At 45.8% G+C, this 20,085-nt stretch overlaps 1 pseudogene; it reads left to right on the top strand.

Annotated features, from left to right (window-relative positions):
• Positions 1-13,555: 13,555 nt before the first annotated feature.
• Positions 13,556-13,674, top strand: LOC134913014 (5S ribosomal RNA; annotated as a pseudogene).
• Positions 13,675-20,085: the final 6,411 nt, after the last annotated feature.

Genomic DNA, 20,085 nt, shown 5'->3' with positions numbered 1-20,085 from the left:
AAAAATACCTTCGGGACCTCTCAATTGCGCAAAAAATCACAAAGCAGCCTACTGGGTACTCACAATCTCCAAGGTACCTCTCCAAAAGTACCAAGAAATATATAACAGAAAGGAAACAAGTGGTGGAGACAAATTTCCCCTTAGGCGCTCAACATAACAATACAGATAATATTAAAAAATATTATAAATGAAATGATACATTCCTTAATGGGTAGAAGAAATCCAGGACATAGTTGCACTCCTCCTCCTATGTCCTGGATTTCTTCTACCCATTAAGGAATGTATCATTTCATTTATAATATTTTTTAATATTATCTGTATTGTTATGTTGAGCGCCTAAGGGGAAATTTGTCTCCACCACTTGTTTCCTTTCTGACGTGGAAACTTAACCCGTTCTGGTTGACTTTACTGACTAAGGACCCCGAAGTAACTGCGGAGTGGAGGGAATTTGTACATCATAATGCCTCTTATAAGGACCCTTTGCTTAGACACGACGCCTTTAAAGCCTCAATGCGGGGATCCTTTATCCAGCAAATTGCTAAAATTAAAAAACATGCGAGGGAGGAGGAAGACAGACTGGAGAGGGCCTGTCATGACGCTGAGAATTTATACTTGACGGTTACTACCCCTGAACATAGACTGCAGTGGGCTGTGGCGAGAAAGGCGTGGACGGACTGTCTGCTTGATAAGTCCAAACGCAAGTTGCTCTTCTCAAAACACGCCCAGTACTCTTACGCTGATACTGCTGGCAGTTATCTCACTTATCTGTCCAGGGCGGAGAGGGGGAGCACTTCTATACAACAGATAAAGGACTCTCAGGGTGTTATGCACTACACCACACCGGAGATTGCCCAGGTTTTTCTTTCATATTTTTCTGCTTTATATACGTCTAAGGCAACATATTCCTTGGAACCAGTGCATTCCTATCTCGCCCTCATTCAACTGCCCTGCCTGCCCCAAGAAGCGAGAGATTTTTTTAGAAGCAGACATTACCCTGGCTGAGATAGAGTCTGCTATTGCCTCATTTCCTAATCATAAAGCGCCTGGGGGAGATGGGATACCAGTTGAGGTGTATAAACAATTTAAGGATTTCTTTGCTCCGTACTTACTTAACCTATTTGCTGATTTGTTTGGGCGCAGTGGTCTCCCTCCCTCTATGCAAGAGGCCGTCGTTATAGTGCTGCCTAAGCCGGGCAAAGATCCCACACTCCCTGACTCGTACACCCCAATCTCATTATTAGCAACGGATATTAAGATATTGGCTAAGCTGTTGGCGATCCGCCTTAATGCTGTTATAACTAGAGATGAGCGGGTTCGGTTCCTCGGAATCCGAACCCCCCCGAACTTCAGCCTTTTTACACGGGTCCGAGGCAGACTCGGATCTTCCCGCCTTGCTCGGTTAACCCGAGCGCGCCCGAACGTCATCATCCCGCTGTCGGATTCTCGCGAGGCTCGGATTCTCGCGAGGCTCGGATTCTATCGCGAGACTCGGATTCTATATAAGGAGCCGCGCGTCGCCGCCATTTTCACACGTGCATTGAGATTGATAGGGAGAGGATGTGGCTGGCGTCCTCTCCGTTAGAATAGATAGAGACACTTGAGTTGATTTACTACTAACTTAGTAATTTTGGGGAGCATTAGGAGTGCTCAGAGTGCAGAGTTTTGCTGATAGTTACTAGTGACCACCACCAGTTTTATTTATTATTTAATATAATCCGTTCTCTGCCTGAAAAAAAACGATACACAGTCACATACCATATCTGTGCTCAGCCTCAGTGTGCTGCATGATAATATCATCTATGTATATCTGACTGTGCTGAGTGCTCACTGCTCACACAGCTGAATTGTGGGGGAGACTGGGGTGCAGTTATAGCAGGAGTACAGTGCACACTTTTGCTGCCAGTGTGACTGACCAGTGGCCACCAGTATATTGTCTGCCTGAAAAAGTTAAACACTCCTGTGGTGTTTTTTTTTTTTATTCTATAAACGCATTCTGCTGACAGTGTCCAGCAGGTCCGTCATTCATTATATTATATAAATATTTACCTGCAGTAGTGTTATATTTTTTTTGTTCATCTCTATCATCTTTATCATCTCTATATTAGCAGACGCAGTACGGTAGTCCACGGCTGTGGCTACCTCTGTGTCGTCAGTGCTCGTCCATAATTGTATACCTACCTGTGGTGGGTTTTTTTTTTCTATCTTCTTCATACTAGTAGTTTAGGAGTCTGCTGACAGTGTCCAGCAGGTCCGTCATTATATTATATATACCTGCAGTAGTGATATATATATATTTTTTATATCATTATCATCTCTATACTAGCAGATGCAGTACGGTAGTCCACGGCTGTAGCTACCTCTGTGTCGTCAGTGCTCGTCCATAATTGTATACCTACCTGTGGTGGGGTTTTTTTTTCTATCTTCTTCATACTAGTAGTAGGAGTCTGCTGACAGTGTCCAGCAGGTCCGTCATTATATTATATATACCTGCAGTAGTGATATATATATATTTTTTATATCATTATCATCTCTATACTAGCAGACGCAGTACGGTAGTCCACGGCTGTAGCTACCTCTGTGTCGTCAGTGCTCGTCCATAATTGTATACCTACCTGTGGTGGGGTTTTTTTTTCTATCTTCTTCATACTAGTAGTTTAGGAGTCTACTGACAGTGTCCAGCAGGTCCGTCATTATATTATATTTACCTGCAGTAGTGATATATATATATATTTTTTATATCATTATCATCTCTATACTAGCAAACGCAGTACGGTAGTCCACGGCTGTAGCTACCTCTGTGTCGTCAGTGCTCGTCCATAATTGTATACCTACCTGTGGTGGGTTTTTTTTTTCTATCTTCTTCATACTAGTAGTAGGAGTCTGCTGACAGTGTCCAGCAGGTCCGTCATTATATTATATATACCTGCAGTAGTGATATATATATATTTTTTATATCATTATCATCTCTATACTAGCAGACGCAGTACGGTAGTCCACGGCTGTAGCTACCTCTGTGTCGTCAGTCACTCATCATCCATAAGTATACTAGTATCCATCCATCTCCATTGTTTACCTGAGGTGCCTTTTAGTTGTGCCTATTAAAATATGGAGAACAAAAATGTTGAGGTTCCAAAAATAGGGAAAGATCAAGATCCACTTCCACCTCGTGCTGAAGCTGCTGCCACTAGTCATGGCCGAGACGATGAAATTCCATCAACGTCGTCTGCCAAGGCCGATGCCCAATGTCATAGTACAGAGCATGTAAAATCCAAAACACAAAATATCAGTAAAAAAAGGACTCAAAAATCTAAAATAAAATCGTCGGAGGAGAAGCGTAAACTTGCCAATATGCCATTTACCACACGGAGTGGCAAGGAACGGCTGAGGCCCTGGCCTATGTTCATGGCTAGTGGTTCAGCTTCACATGAGGATGGAAGCACTCAGCCTCTCGCTAGAAAAATGAAAAGACTTAAGCTGGCAAAAGCACAGCAAAGAACTGTGCGTTCTTCGAAATCACAAATCCACAAGGAGAGTCCAATTGTGTCGGTTGCGATGCCTGACCTTCCCAACACTGGACGTGAAGAGCATGCGCCTTCCACCATTTGCACGCCCCCTGCAAGTGCTGGAAGGAGCACCCGCAGTCCAGTTCCTGATAGTCAGATTGAAGATGTCACTGTTGAAGTACACCAGGATGAGGAGGATATGGGTGTTGCTGGCGCTGGGGAGGAAATTGATAAGGAGGATTCTGATGGTGAGGTGGTTTGTTTAAGTCAGGCACCCGGGGAGACACCTGTTGTCCGTGGGAGGAATATGGCCATTGACATGCCTGGTGAAAATACCAAAAAAATCAGCTCTTCGGTGTGGAAGTATTTCAACAGAAATGCGGACAACAGGTGTCAAGCCGTGTGTTGCCTTTGTCAAGCTGTAATAAGTAGGGGTAAGGACGTTAACCACCTCGGAACATCCTCCCTTATACGTCACCTGCAGCGCATTCATCATAAGTCAGTGACAAGTTCAAAAACTTTGGGCGACAGCGGAAGCAGTCCACTGACCAGTAAATCCCTTCCTCTTGTAACCAAGCTCACGCAAACCACCCCACCAACTCCCTCAGTGTCAATTTCCTCCTTCCCCAGGAATGCCAATAGTCCTGAAGGCCATGTCACTGGCAATTCTGACGAGTCCTCTCCTGCCTGGGATTCCTCCGATGCATCCTTGAGTGTAACGCCTACTGCTGCTGGCGCTGCTGTTGTTGCTGCTGGGAGTCGATGGTCATCCCAGAGGGGAAGTCGTAAGACCACTTTTACTACTTCCACCAAGCAATTGACTGTCCAACAGTCCTTTGCGAGGAAGATGAAATATCACAGCAGTCATCTTGCTGCAAAGCGGATAACTGAGGCCTTGGCATCCTGGGCGGTGAGAAACGTGGTTCCGGTATCCATCATTACTGCAGAGCCAACTATAGACTTGCTTGAGGTACTGTGTCCCCGGTACCAAATACCATCTAGGTTCCATTTCTCTAGGCAGGCGATACCGAAAATGTACACAGACCTCAGAAAAAGACTCACCAGTGTCCTAAAAAATGCAGTTGTACCCAATGTCCACTTAACCACGGACATGTGGACAAGTGGAGCAGGGCAGACTCAGGACTATATGACTGTGACAGCCCACTGGGTAGATGTATGGACTCCCGCCGCAAGAACAGCAGCGGCGGCACCAGTAGCAGCATCTCGCAAACGCCAACTCTTTCCTAGGCAGGCTACGCTTTGTATCACCGCTTTCCAGAATACGCACACAGCTGAAAACCTCTTACGGCAACTGAGGAAGATCATCACAGAATGGCTTACCCCAATTGGACTCTCCTGTGGATTTGTGGCATCGGACAACGCCAGCAATATTGTGTGTGCATTAAATCTGGGCAAATTCCAGCACGTCCCATGTTTTGCACATACCTTGAATTTGGTGGTGCAGAATTATTTAAAAAACGACAGGGGCGTGCAAGAGATGCTGTCGGTGGCCAGAAGAATTGCGGGACACTTTCGGCGTACAGGCACCACGTACAGAAGACTGGAGCAACACCAAAAACGCCTGAACCTGCCCTGCCATCATCTGAAGCAAGAAGTGGTAACGAGGTGGAATTCAACCCTCTATATGCTTCAGAGGTTGGAGGAGCAGCAAAAGGCCATTCAAGCCTATACAACTGACCACGATATAGGAGGTGGAATGCACCTGTCTCAAGCGCAGTGGAGAATGATTTCAACGTTGTGCAAGGTTCTGCAACCTTTTGAACTTGCCACACGTGAAGTCAGTTCAGACACTGCCAGCCTGAGTCAGGTTATTCCCCTCATCAGGCTTTTGCAGAAGAAGCTGGAGACATTGAAGGAGGAGCTAACACAGAGCGATTCCGCTAGGCATGTGGGACTTGTGGATGGAGCCCTTAATTCGCTTAACAAGGATTCACGGGTGGTCAATCTGTTGAAATCAGAGCACTACATTTTGGCCACCGTGCTCGATCCTAGATTTAAAACCTACGTTGTATCTCTCTTTCCGGCAGACACAAGTCTGCAGGGGTTCAAAGAACTGCTGGTGAGAAAATTGTCAAGTCAAGCGGAACGCGACCTGTCAACATCTCCTCCTTCACATTCTCCCGCAACTGGGGGTGCGAGGAAAAGGCTCAGAATTCCGAGCCCACCCGCTGGCGGTGATGCAGGGCAGTCTGGAGCGACTGCTGATGCTGACATCTGGTCCGGACTGAAGGACCTGCCAACGATTACGGACATGTCGTCTACTGTCACTGCATATGATTCTCTCACCATTGAAAGAATGGTGGAGGATTATATGAGTGACCGCATCCAAGTAGGCACGTCAGACAGTCCGTACGTATACTGGCAGGAAAAAGAGGCAATTTGGAGGCCCTTGCACAAACTGGCTTTATTCTACCTAAGTTGCCCTCCCACAAGTGTGTATTCCGAAAGAGTGTTTAGTGCCGCCGCTCACCTTGTCAGCAATCGGCGTACGAGGTTACTTCCAGAAAATGTGGAGAAGATGATGTTCATTAAAATGAATTATAATCAATTCCTCCGTGGAGACATTCACCAGCAGCAATTGCCTCCACAAAGTACACAGGGAGCTGTGCTGGTGGATTCCAGTGGGGACGAATTGATAATCTGTGAGGAGGGGGATGTACACGGTGATGAATCGGAGGATGATGATGAGGTGGACATCTTGCCTCTGTAGAGCCAGTTTGTGCAAGGAGAGATTAATTGCTTCTTTTTTGGTGGGGGTCCAAACCAACCCGTCATTTCAGTCACAGTCGTGTGGCAGACCCTGTCACTGAAATGATGGGTTGGTTAAAGTTTGCATGTCCCAAGGACAATTCCATCTTGCACCTCTTTTTTCTTTCATTTTTATTTGCGTCATGTGCTGTGTGGGGAGTGTTTTTTGGAAGGGCCATCCTGCGTGACACTGCAGTGCCACTCCTAGATGGGCCAGGTGTTTGTGTCGGCCACTAGGGTCGCTTATCTTAGTCACACAGCTACCTCATTGCGCCTCTTTTTTTTCTTCTTTGCGTCATGTGCTGTTTGGGGAGTATTTTTTGGAAGGGCCATCCTGCGTGACACTGCAGTGCCACTCCTAGATGGGCCAGGTGTTTGTGTCGGCCACTAGGGTCACTTATCTTAGTCACACAGCTACCTCATTGCGCCTCTTTTTTTTCTTCTTTGCGTCATGTGCTGATTGGGGAGTATTTTTTGGAAGGGCCATCCGGCCTGACACTGCAGTGCCACTCCTAGATGGGCCAGGTGTTTGTGTCGGCCACTAGGGTCGCTTAGCTTACTCACACAGCTACCTCATTGCGCCTCTTTTTTTCTTTGCGTCATGTGCTGTTTGGGGGGTGTTTTTTGGAAGGGCCATCCTGCGTGACACTGCAGTGCCACTCCTAGATGGGCCAGGTGTTTGTGTCGGCCACTTGGGTCGCTGAGCTTAGTCATCCAGCAACCTCGGTGCAAATTTTAGGACTAAAAATAATATTGTGAGGTGTGAGGTGTTCAGAATAGACTGAAAATGAGTGGAAATTATGGTTATTGAGGTTAATAATACTTTGGGATCAAAATGACCCCCAAATTCTATGATTTAAGCTGTTTTTTAGGGTTTTTTGAAAAAAACACCCGAATCCAAAACACACCCGAATCCGACAAAAAAAATTCGGTGAGGTTTTGCCAAAACGCGTTCGAACCCAAAACACGGCCACGGAACCGAACCCAAAACCAAAACACAAAACCCAAAAAATTTCCGGTGCACATCTCTAGTTATAACATCAATTATCCATGATGATCAAACTGGCTTTATGCCCGGAAAGTCAACTGTTCAAAATTTGCGCAGATTATTTTGCCATTTACAGAGGGGGGACCGAGCGGAGTCGGGGCAGTGGTGGTATCCTTGGATGCTGCCAAGGCCTTCGACTCGGTGGAATGGATATACCTTTGGGAGGTGCTCCAGAAATTTGCCTTTGGTCCTAAATTTATACAGTGAGTTAGATTGTTGTATTCCACACCTAGGGCTCGTGTCTCAGTGAATGGAGTTGTTACACCGTCCTTTCCTTTAGAACGAGGAACTAGACAGGGCTGTCCACTGCCTCCTGCCTTGTTCGCCTTGGCCACTGAGGCCCTCGCTGCTTATATATGAAGGTCCCCTCACATTAGCGGTTTCCCGATTGGCAATCATACTGATGTTGTTGCGCTTTATGCGGATGACATGCTATTGTTTTTAAATGATGCAGCAGCCTCTCTACTGAGGTTACTTGAAGTGGTGAATACTTTTGGAACCTTTTCGGGCCTGCTCATAAACTGGAATAAGTCCAGTATCCTCCAATTGTCAGGGGTCCTTCCTGCGGCCGCGACTGTCTCAAACCCATTGCAATGGACCCTTTCCTTTAAATACCTGGGAGTTACTGTTTTTCCAGGGGCTAAAACGTATGTACAACAAAATTTAGTCCCAGTTACCGATGACTTTAGGCGTTGGATTCATCAATGGAAAAACTCTACCTAACAGTTACAGGCCGTATCAATCTAATTAAGATGGTTATGCAGCCCAAATTCCTTTATATCCTTCAACATTCGTCCATTTATATTCCTAAACAGTGTTTTGATAAAATTAAAAGTGTCACAATCCTGACTGTAGTTCTCGTATTTGGTGACTTACCCCTGCCATCTGTCCTGGATCCTGTGCCGTTTTGCTCACTGAGATAAACAGCTTGTCAGCACTATGAGTTTTCCTGAGTTCTCTGCCTGAAAGGTAATAGTTAATTAGCTCCACCTGTGGTGATCTCCTGTGTGAGGCTGAATTCAGCAATCTGAAGTTTAGGCCTAAAAGCAAGCATCCTATGTTTGCAGAAGTTCAGGCTTCAGTGTTCTCTCGGCCTGCTAGGCCTCACTCCACAGCACAGCCTAGTCTAGAGTACTCACATGACAGTGACTGTTCACCTGACCCAGAGCTGTCCAATCCTCTGCCAGCCTAAGACTCTCTGAATCACCTGACACTGCTCACCAATCACCAAGGACCAGGATGTATAAGTCGAGAGACTGAGTTGGAAGCTGGGCCAGTTCCTCTTGTCACACACAGCTCTGTGTGAGCTTTGACGCTCGGCTCCCTAAAGGTAACCCTTGTACTTTAGTTCCTGTAAAAACTCTGTTCCTTTGTTACCCAATTTGGATTACATTTGTGTTGCCATTGATATCCAGTATTTCCACGAGTTTCAACTTAAAGGCACAGTTGCAGTGTTTCATCTTAAAGGCACAGTACAGTATTCCACAGTCTCAACTTAAAGGCACAGTTGCAGTGTTTCATCTTAAAGGCACAGTACGGTATTCCACAGTCTCAACTTAAAGGCACAGTTGCAGTGTTTCATCTTAAAGGCACAGAACAGTATTCCACAGTCCCAACTTAAAGGCACAGTTGCAGTTGCAGTATTCCAGTCTCAACTGAAAACCACAGCTGCAGTATTCTACCGTCACAGCCGCAGGGTTCTTCAGCCTCGTACTAGAGTTATAGCCACAATTCATCGTTCTACTTTCAGTTGCGTTTCCAGTTATATCCGGTACCAGCCCGCATTACAGTTGCATCCCAGTCTCACCAGTAACCAGTCCGTCTTACTATCTTGCCAGTAACCTTGAGTACATAAGCACCTACTCCTGTGACACTATATCCAGTACAGTCTCACCTATACATTCATCATCCTGCTATCAAAGTCCCTGGTGATCCAGTGGTCAGGATACGGCTTCCTCTGCCGAGGCCCGGGTTCCATCCCCGGTCAGGGATTGCTCCTTCTTCTCACCGATTCCTACAGACCAGCCTAATATTCACATAGTCCTCCAGTTGCCCGCACAGACTTCACTAACACCGGGTTCACAAAACCACAGTTAGGACAAAAAGTATGATTTCTTCATTTGTCTGGGGGGACAGGCAGCCTAGGGTGGCATTGAGAGCCTTGGTCAAAGCCAAAACTGATGGAGGTCTAAGCTTGCCCAACCTGCGAATCTACTACCTGGCTGCTCAACTGGTGCATATGTCAAATTGGGCCCAGGGTAGGGGAGGGCCTACAGTGGCAGGGTTTCTGACCGAGCATGTGGGGCCTCACTTTTCTTTGGTCCACTTTCTCCTGTCTGGCTCATCGACGGGACATCTCCCACCCCTGCTATGTCAGACCCTGCTTGTGTGGAGACTTGTTCACTCCTACTATACATGGACTGATATTGACACTGAAACTCCTCTATGGTTTAATGCTACATTTAAAGAGGTATTGCAGTTATCAGACGACAATATCTGGGTGCGGACTGGCATTACGGAAATTGCTCAGTTATATCGAGGGGTGATTTTAAATCTTTACAGCAAATATATCAGGATTTCATAGTCCCACATTCGGCCTTCTTCAGATATTTGCAACTTCGGCATGCAGTAACGGCGCAGTTTGGCCCCTCCCCCCTGCAATCTCTGATTCCCCGATAAAAGACCTGATTATGCGTTTGGGCACTAGGGGCCAGATTTCATACATATATGCTACTCTTAATGCCCGGATGAATGCATCTATTTTTGATCCCCTGCGTGTTAAATGGCAACGGGATGTGGGCACACTAGAGGAGGAGCAATGGGATCAAATATTATGCACTACTAAATATTCAACCCCTTGTATCAGGTACCAGCAAATGTAATTTTATATTCTACATTGGGTTTACCGCACTCCTATTTCCATGTGTAGAGCGGGCCTGAGATCGGAAACCACTTGCCCCAGATGCGCTACCCCTGATGCTGACTTTTGGCACTTATTATGGTCCTGCCCTAACATATATAATTTCTAGAAGGCTGTATGGGCGGATATTTTACACACAGCACCCACTCTACCATCCATGACACCTGCTTTATGCATATTTGGTTTAGATCTTGCAGAGTCCCACACGCCCATTATCTACAAATATGTGCTCTCCCTCACAGCTCTTGCTGAGGTTCTAATAGCCCGCATCTGGTTTGCTCCATCCTCACCTAACATATATCACTGGAGAGCGCTAGTGAATGAGGTAGCGGGTCATAAACGTTTCATGTATAGAGCTAGAGTTACTCTCACCCAATATTTTGCTAAATGGGATAGGTGGATTACTTCGCGGCTTCCCACGGACTTCAATATGATGGCTGTCTCTACTTAATACCACTAATACTTTTGAATGCTCGGGTCTCACAGAAGTCTACGGCACAGTATTGCTATGTGAATGTAATTGTTATACTATAACTTTAATATTCTTCTTATATTCCTGAGTAGATGTATAGTTGTCATAATAAGCACGACACTGACTTAACTGCATATATGCTTGTAACCAATATTTTATTTTTCTGGCTCATGTACATGTACAAGTTTGTTTTGTTACACATCTGTATTTGCTGTATATCTGAAAAACATCTCAATAAAAAAGTACACAAGTAAAAAAAAAAGTACTGTACACTGGCCCTGTCCTGTATGCTGTAAAAATACAGGGGTGTTGTGAAAATAAAGGTACACTGGCCCTGTTCTGTATGTTGCAAAAATACAGGGGTACTGTTGTTAAAATAAATGTACACTGGCCCTGTCCTGTATGCTGTAAAAATACAGGGGTGCTGTGAAAATAAAGGTACACTGGCCCTGTTCTGTATGTTGTAAAAATACAGGGGTGCTGTTGGTAAAATAAAATTACACTGGCCCTGTCTTGTATACTGTAATAATACAGGGGTGCTGTTGTTAAAATGAAAGTACACTGGCCCAAATACAGGGGTGCTGTTGTTAAAATAAATCTACACTGGCCATGTCCTGTATGCTGTAAAAATACAGTGCTGCTGTTCTTAAAATAAAATCCAGCAATTTGAGAGGCCATTTAGTCTCTAGCCATTTCACTAGTCATCCCAAATGAATACCTGCAACTACTGGCTCTTATCCATGTGGTGAATGTAGAGCATGTACATATATGACAAAAAACAGAAATGTCACCGACAGATATGGGAACATGAAAACCATCAATCAATTCATAAACTGTAATTCAATCGGAGTAATCTAGTGTCTGGTTTGTACGTGTGGCCTGCAATATGTGGGGATAACAACTAGGAAACTCAATATCCGCATATTGGAACACGTGGGCACCATTAGGAACATCTCAACTGACTTGGAAAGAATGAGGAAACCCACATCACTACCATGAGAGTGACCCATAGGAGTTAAAGGCTTTTGGTTTGGAACAAATCAAACTATGGATACGAGGTGGTGATCTAACCCAAGAACTTTTGAAAAAAGAATCAGAGTGGACCTTCAATTTAAACAGTTTGGCACCCCGAGGGATGAATGAATACATCAACTATGGGGTGTTTATTTAAAATCATTTGATATCAATATTCAACATCAACCTCACTGGCACCATGCGTCTATACACTTTGTAGTCACCTTTATATCAACACCATAATCTACATTTTAAGTTTGATACATTCCTATATTTTCAGTAACAATTGTCTCACTTCACCACACTGTTTTACTTTAGGGATCTGATCTACTCACCTTCACAGATCTATTTACATCTGTGTCCTAACGGTTACTTTCATCAATTATTATTCTAATTTATCACCAATCTTTATCTTGAACATGTTCATCTTGAACATGCTTTCTGGTCTTTTCACGTCATCACTAATCGTTTCCCTTGTCCACTACACTTCACTCCTCGTTCATATGAACGACCATCTGATGCAAGGCTGGTGAGGGCATTTCACAGCGCATCATACACAATGACGTTAACCGGCAGCGAATTGCCAACCAATACAGTATAGGTTAGCATAAGTGCCTGGCCAAAAATTGGTATTGGGTTGGAGCAATCCTATCATATAACTATATCAGGAGGGTGCATATGCCGGGCGAGTGCGGCATTCGTCTGCGCATGCGCCCGGCTCTGAATGATCTCCAGTACATGCCATGTTATATTCTATGGCTACATGAACAGTGGCGACACGCCCCGGATATGACGGACCCTGGGAGTGCGCGTCATGAATCACGCGCACTCCCGGACATGCGGCTCTACTCTGTATGTCACTACAGTTTTCTCGCCATGATGTCCATGGCAACGCATCACACCCAGTATATGTTTCCGAGTGATAAGTGATAAGCTCCCGGAAGTGCCTGTTATGAATGACGCGCACTCCCGGACATGCAGCGGCACTGCAGGTAATTAAGTAATCACCCTCATACTATATGTACCCTCATTGGGCTACACATCCTCACCAGTGAACAAGCCTACCCAATAGGTGAAACGGTCCGTTTGGTCTGTGTGGGTATTGGGACAGCGCAACCCATACCCACCCTGGGGGTACCTCGGTCCAGTAAGCGCCCATTTGGGCCCTAATATTTAGTGTGCTTACTTTATCATTATTACTATTATTTTTATTACCAATTTTCGTTCTGCCATGCAATATACTGCAAATTAGTTTAATATTAGATTCATTGTGGTTTAATTTGTGAACACCAATACTTTTTCTTATTTGGAAATGTATTTGTTGCTTATACATACAGTATCTGTATACCAGGAGACTCAGCATAGAGCATTGGTCACCATCTAATAACAGGAGTTTTCCCTAACACTCCAACTGAAATTAAGCCTACAATCTAAATAGATTATATTAATTCATCATGTGGAATACTTGATTCCTAAACGCTGTCACGTTGCTTGGTACATATCTCTGTACGACTTGCAAATCTGCCTAAGAATCGAGCAAGCTAACTTTGAGAAGCTCTAATAGCAGCGGATTATCTGTTTAAGCTACAGTATAACCTTCATATTTCCATCACATGGACTTTATGCTCATTTTTTTTCTTCACAGGTTTTCCCCACCTGTATCTTTTCCTAATTTCTCAGTCTTTTACTTAATTACTTTTCTCACTCTTTCACGTGCTCTCTCATCCAAGTTAGCTCTCCCAGCGAGAGAGATCTGAGGATCTCAGACTCTGTCTTGGACAGCAGAAGCACGCTTCCTTCATATGGTAGTAGTACTCTCTCATTCAGCAGATTAGTGCCATACTCCATAGGATATGTCCAATCTCATCTGATCTTGGAAGCAAATCTATGGTAGGCCTGGTTAGTAATGGGGTGGGAGACCACCAATGAATACTGGGTGCAGTAAACATTTACGCTGAACAGCAGAAGGAAGATATTTACCTAATACTTTTCTATAAACCTGCCAGTGCTTCTCTTCTCTCTTGTCATGCATACAGTAGCAACCCTTTTCGCTCTATTGGGTTATGAGCAATAGAATATCTTTATTGTTGCAACTCTGAAATGCATTGAAGTAGACCTACTGATTACAGGTGATTCAAAATATTTGTGACCTCTCTCCTTGATGTGTTTTGAGAGAGAAAGGCTCTGCATTAAACCTAATAACTTTCTGTATACTCTATACTAAGATAGAAAGGCGATAATGTCACACTCGGCGTAAGCTGGGGTTCCGACAACCATGTTTTGGCTGAAGGCACAGCTACCTGTGAGGATAGTAAGCGAGGTGGCTGAATGTAATTCCTCCTCATGGGGTGGAAGCCAAACTAAGTGTCAACGTTGGCCGGAGGTCATAAAGAAAAGGAGGACTTCGTAGGAAGATAACTGTAGTTTTAATGAATACTCAAACTGTACGCGATTATTGGCGCAATAGAAGAAACTGGAAGAATTAGAGTCTATGGTTAAATGACTTGAAGAGTGAAGCTGAAGAACTCCGGTAAAGAAGAACTGAAGACTGTGTTTTATGATTAAAAGACGAGGCTGAAGAACTTTGACTTTGAATAAATGAAGACTGTGGTTTGTGATTGAAAGACGAGGCTGAAGAACTTGGACTTTGAAGAAATGAAGACTGTGGTTTGTGATTGAAAGCCGAGGCTGAATAACTTGGACTTTGAAGAAATGAAGACTGCTGCGGGAACCGCCGTTAGCACCTGGAGATCCTCTACAACCTGGAACCCCGTGAGCGCTTCCACGAGTGGCAACGGACTTAGACAGCAGGACTGCAGCAGCGTTTAGGTAACCGATGGATGAGAGCAACCAGGACCAGGGAACCAGAAGTAACCTGGGAGCACAGAGCTGGAGAACCTTTCACAAGGAGGTAACTTGAAGCACTGGCACTCTCCCTCTGAGCCAGCCCCCTTTTGTAAGGGGAGAACACGCAGGATTGGCTGGACACAGATTGGGAACTTCATTGGTAATACTCTGGTCTCCAACATGGCTGCCCCTAGCACAGGAGACATACTCAGCTGTTAGCACACAGCTTTAGCCAGCTTCTGTCTCTGACACACTATACTGTGTCACCACCAGAGGACCTTACCGCAGCGATCCCCGTCGCAGCGCCCGGCTCTCCAGACCCTCGGCCCCCGACCCTTGGCAGCCACACATCCGTCCAGGAGGACCCATCACCAGCAGCTCCCTGCCGCCGCAGCTGTGCCAACCAGTGGGACGGTAACCCAGGGGAGCACCCGCCGGAGGTAAGGCTCCGGAGCCTGACAGTACCCCCCCTTTTTAGGGTGGGCTCTGAACACCCTTGTGCTTTCATCGGATTCTTGGTATGACAGGCCCGGACTAATTTTGGAGCGTGGACGTCCTCTTCAGAAACCCAGGACCTTTCCTCCGGTCCATATCCCTTCCAATCAATAAGATATTGGAGACGACCATATCTTTTACGACAGTCAAGGATCCTATGAACTTCAAATTCTTCTCCCTGAGCACCTTGCACCTTGGGAGGTCTAGGGAGCGCAGCCCAAAAACGGTTAAGTATGATAGGCTTCAGTAAGGAGATGTGAAATTCATTTGGGATCTTCAAGTACGGAGGCAACGTCACTTTATATGCTACTGGATTCAATACTTTTTCAATAGGATATAGTCCAATGAATCTGGGGGCAAATTTCTTGGAAGGGACCTTGAGTCTTAAGTTTTGAGTAGAAATCCAGACTTGATCACCCACTTTGAGACTAGGGACAGCCTTCCGTTTCTGATTTGCAAAAAATGTGTATTTTTTGGACGTTTTAAGCAGAGCCTCATGAACTTGTTTCCACATTTTAGTGAATTGATGAAGGGCTAACTCTGTGGCAGGTACTTCGAGAGCTGGAAGAGATTGAAAGCAGGAACACGAGGATGTAGTCCAAAATTTACATAGAAGGGTGTGGAATGGGTAGCGGAATGGTAGAGATTATTGTGAGCAAATTCAGCAAATGGAAGATAGTCCAGCCAATCGTCCTGAGAAGACATGAAGAGTCGTAGAAAAGTCTCTAAGTCTTGGTTCACTCTCTCAGTATGGCCATCTGTTTGGGGATGGTATGCAGAGGAGAAACTTAATTCCATTCCAAGAGCTGAACTCAGTGCCCTCCAGAATTTAGCCACAAGCTGAGGCCCTCGATCGGAAACTATCTCTTGTGGAAGTCCTTGTAACCGGAAGATGTCTGATATGAACAATTTTGATAGCTGTGGAGCGGTTGGAAGACCTGTGAGTGGGACAAAGTGCGCCATTTTGGAAAATCGGTCCACAATCACCCAAATGTTGTTTCGTCCTCTGGAGACAGGTAGGTCAGTTATAAAATCCATGGAGATGTGTGTCCAGGGTTTTTGTGGAACCGATAGCGGATGAAGAAGACCCGATGGTGATCCTCTTGGACTTTTATGTTGGGTGCACTTTGGGAAGGCAGCTATGAATTCCAAAACATCCGTCTTCAGATGAGGCCACCAATAGGAGCGTTGGATGAACTTAAGAATCTTGAGGCTAGCTGCGTGTCCCATACACGGTAAGGTATGAGCCCACGTGAGCAGTCTTTTTTGGAGTTCTGGTGCAACAAAGGTTTTTCCCGGTGGAGGAAGCGGAGTAGTATGAGTTGCAGCAAAGGAGGCAGGATCTAGGATGAATTGTCTGTCCGGAAGATCTGTTGACTCATCTGAACGCAATGAACGAGAGAGCGCATCTGCTTTCCGATTAAGAGACCCTGAACGATAACTGAGCTTGAAAGAAAAACGTGAGAAGAACAGTGCCCATCTGGCTTGCCGTGGGTTTAAACATCAGGTGGTCTGAAGATATAAAAGAATTTTGTGATCTGTGGTTATTGAGATCGGTTGCTGAGCTCCTTCCAGAAAGTACCTCCACTCTTCAAAAGCAAGTTTTATGGCAAGCAATTCTTGTTCTCCAATGGCGTAGTTTTGTTCTGCCGGAGAGAATCTTCGGAAAAAATAAGCACAAGGATGAGCTTTCTGATCCTCGAAGTACTGGGATAAGATGGCCCCCACTCCTACAGAAGAAGCATCCACTTCCACCTGAAAAGGACGACTGAGATCAGGTTGACGAAAGATAGGAGCAGACATGAAGGCCTCTTTTAGAAACGAAAAGGCTTTTAGTGCCTCAGGTGGCCAAGCTGCAGAATTAGCCCCTTTTCTTGTTAGTGCTGTAATTGGGGCAATGATGGAGGAATAATCTTTAATAAACTTCCTATAGAAATTGTCGAAGCCTAAAAAACGCTGGATTCCCTTCAGAGTGGTAGGAAGGGTCCAATCTCTGATTGCTTGGACTTTAGCAGGATCCATCTGTAATTCCCTCCCGGAAATGATGTAACCTAAAAAAGGGATGGAGGGAACCTCAAACGTGCACTTCTCTAGTTTACAAAAGAGTCGATTTTCCCTTAGATGCCTCAAGACTTCGCTGACTTGTTCCTGATGGACTTTCAGATCTTTGGAAAATATTATAATATCGTCAAGATACACAACCAGGCACTTATAGAGGAGATCTCTGAATAGTTTGTTGACATAATTCTGGAAGACTGCTGGAGCATTGCATAAGCCAAAAGGCATCACCAGATATTCATAATGCCCGTCGCGAGTATTAAACGCAGTCTTCCACTCGTCTCCTGAGCGAATGCGTTTAAGGTTATAAGATCCCCGCAGGTCCAATTTGGTGAAAATGTTAGCCCCCTTTACTCGATCAAATAGTTCGGGAATCAAGGGCAAGGGGTATCTGTTCTTAACTGTAACTTCGTTGAGGCCCCGATAGTCGATGCAAGGCCGTAGGCCCCCGTCCTTCTTCTTAACAAAGAAAAACCCTGCCCCGGCTGGAGAAGAGGAAGGGCGAAGGAACCCTTTGGCCAAATTTTCCTGTATGTACTGAGACATCGCTTGTGTTTCCGGGAGAGATAAAGGGTATGTTCGGCCTCTGGGAGGTGTTTTACCAAGCAGTAAATCGATAGGGCAGTCCCAACTTTGGTGAGAGGCAAGGTATCCGCCCCTTGTCAGGAATCGACTCACCACAGCCACATCTGTCCGTCGGTGCGGACTCCGTCCGGGGTCCCTACGTTCTGCTGTCGTCCGCTCCTCTGCCGCCAGACGTCATCCTGGGCCTAGGAACGCTCCTGTAACAGCGGGCGTGTGAGCACGCCGCGGTCCCGCCGGGCCGCGGCATGGGCGCCGCCATGACAGTCTCCATCGGTCAGAGTACGGCGGCCAATCCGGAGCTTGGCCGCACCTCCTTTTCCCACTCCAACCAATGTCTGCACACCAGGGGGTATATCAGGAGCTGCAGGGTGAGCCTGTGGTTGTCCTGAACTTTGTGTAACTCCTGCGACCCATGTGCCTGGATTCCTCCGTGTTCCTGGTTACCTTCCTGGATCCTCCATGTTCCTGGTTACCTACCTGTTCCTCCGTGTTCCTGGTTACCTTCCTGCATTTCCGTGGAACTACAAGCATCAGCAATCCCTGCATTTGTATTTGGCTCCACACCTATCTACAACCACTGTGTGCTTCAGCCTCTGCAGTAGAGACTCTCTCCAGGTGCATTCCATCACCTCACCTGTGAAGCAGCTTGCTAGCTGCCTGTGCTTAACGAACTGCTCTGTGAACTTCCACCTGAGTCTCCTGCATCTGCTACCAGGTTTGCTACACATTTATTACCATCTCTGCTGGCTCCACGTTTTAAACCATTCTGGTTCTCACACCAGTGAACTTATCCATCATTACCATTTCCTCCATAGACTCTCAGCTTCCAAGCTGCACCATTTCCATTGCATACTTTTTATTGTTTATTCCTGCACGTTATTCTGCTGCCTTACTGTGTGAACTTTTATGTTAATAAAACACCATTGCGCTGATGCGCAGAAACCCAATCCAGCCTCCTCACTTCTTCCATCCTACCTCTACTGACCCACTAGCGCCCCCTCCGGGGACACAAGCAAAACCGAACCTGACACCCCTTGCTTACTGAACACGTCCAGAAAGGGCTGATAGGCATCTGGGAGATCAGTGGAGTGTAGGATAAGGAGTGGCTTGACGGTGGATAAACAGCTCTGATAACACGACTCCCCCCAGGCGAGTACATCCATAGTTTGCCAATCCAAGCATGGGTTGTGCTCCTGCAACCACGGGAATCCTAGGATTATTTTTTGAGAGGCTTTGGGAATTACCAGGAAAGAGAGAACTTCAGAATGGAGAATACCAACTTTCATCTTCAGAGGAACTGTACGGTGGGTGATGATCCCTTCAACCGCGGTGATAGAGATAGCTCACTCCAAATGAGTGGTTGGTACGTCAAACTGTCGGACTAAGGCGGAAGTAATGAAACTTTCTGCAGCTCCAGAATCCAAAAGTGCTGTAACATGAAGGGAGGCAGAGGGAAGTTCCAGACATACAGCCAACAGTGATTCCTTCCTGGTAACTTGGTTGGGGAATGCTCCTAGCTTAACCTCTCCTGCATAAGCTAGGAGCGGGAATTTCCCGGTCGTTGAATACAAGACTTAACAAAGTTGTCGGCCGCCCCACAATACATGCAGAGGTTGCTCTGTCTGCGTCTTTGATGTTCCTCATTGGTGAGACGGGAGCGGTTGACCTGCATGGGTTCTTCTGTAGATGGTGATGATGATCTAGGAGTGGGACAGGCGCGAGGTTTGGGTCGCTCGAACCTTGTTCTCTCAAGACAGCGCTCCTTGTATCTTAGATCAATCTTGTTACATAAAGAAATAAGCTGATCAAGCTTAACTGGCACATCCTGAGTGACCAGGTCAGTTTTTATTTTGTCGGAGAGACTGTTCCAAAAGGCGGCAATGAGAGCCTCTTCATTCCAGCCCACTTCGGAGGACAGAGTACGGAATTGGATCACGTACTGGGCGACGGAACGGGTTCTCTGATGCAGATGCAGAATTTCCAAAGAGGAAGAGGTGGTCCGGCCTGGCTCGTCAAAGATTTTACGAAAAGTTGCTACGAATTCTGGGTAATTTGAGAGTATGGGATCAGTTCTCTCCCATAAGGGTGAAGCCCAATCCAGAGCTGGTTCGGTTAGAAGTGAAATGATGTATGCGATATTGATCCAATCAGACGGAAAGTTAGCTGACTGAAGCTCAAACTGGATCTCGCATTGATTGAGGAACCCTCGGCATTGCTTTGGACTACCGGCAAATTTACTGGGTGGTGGTAGTTGTAAACGAGGAACTGGAATCGATACTAGAGGATTAGGTGCTGGCAGATTGGAAGCTGGAACTGGAGTTCGAGATGTGGAAATGGCTGTGTGAAGAGAATCCAAATGAGTGGACATATTCTG

Source organism: Pseudophryne corroboree, chromosome 4 (assembly GCF_028390025.1).
Source record: "Pseudophryne corroboree isolate aPseCor3 chromosome 4, aPseCor3.hap2, whole genome shotgun sequence".
Classification (NCBI taxonomy): Eukaryota; Metazoa; Chordata; class Amphibia; order Anura; family Myobatrachidae; genus Pseudophryne; species Pseudophryne corroboree.
This window is presented reverse-complemented; position numbering and strand designations above follow the sequence as displayed.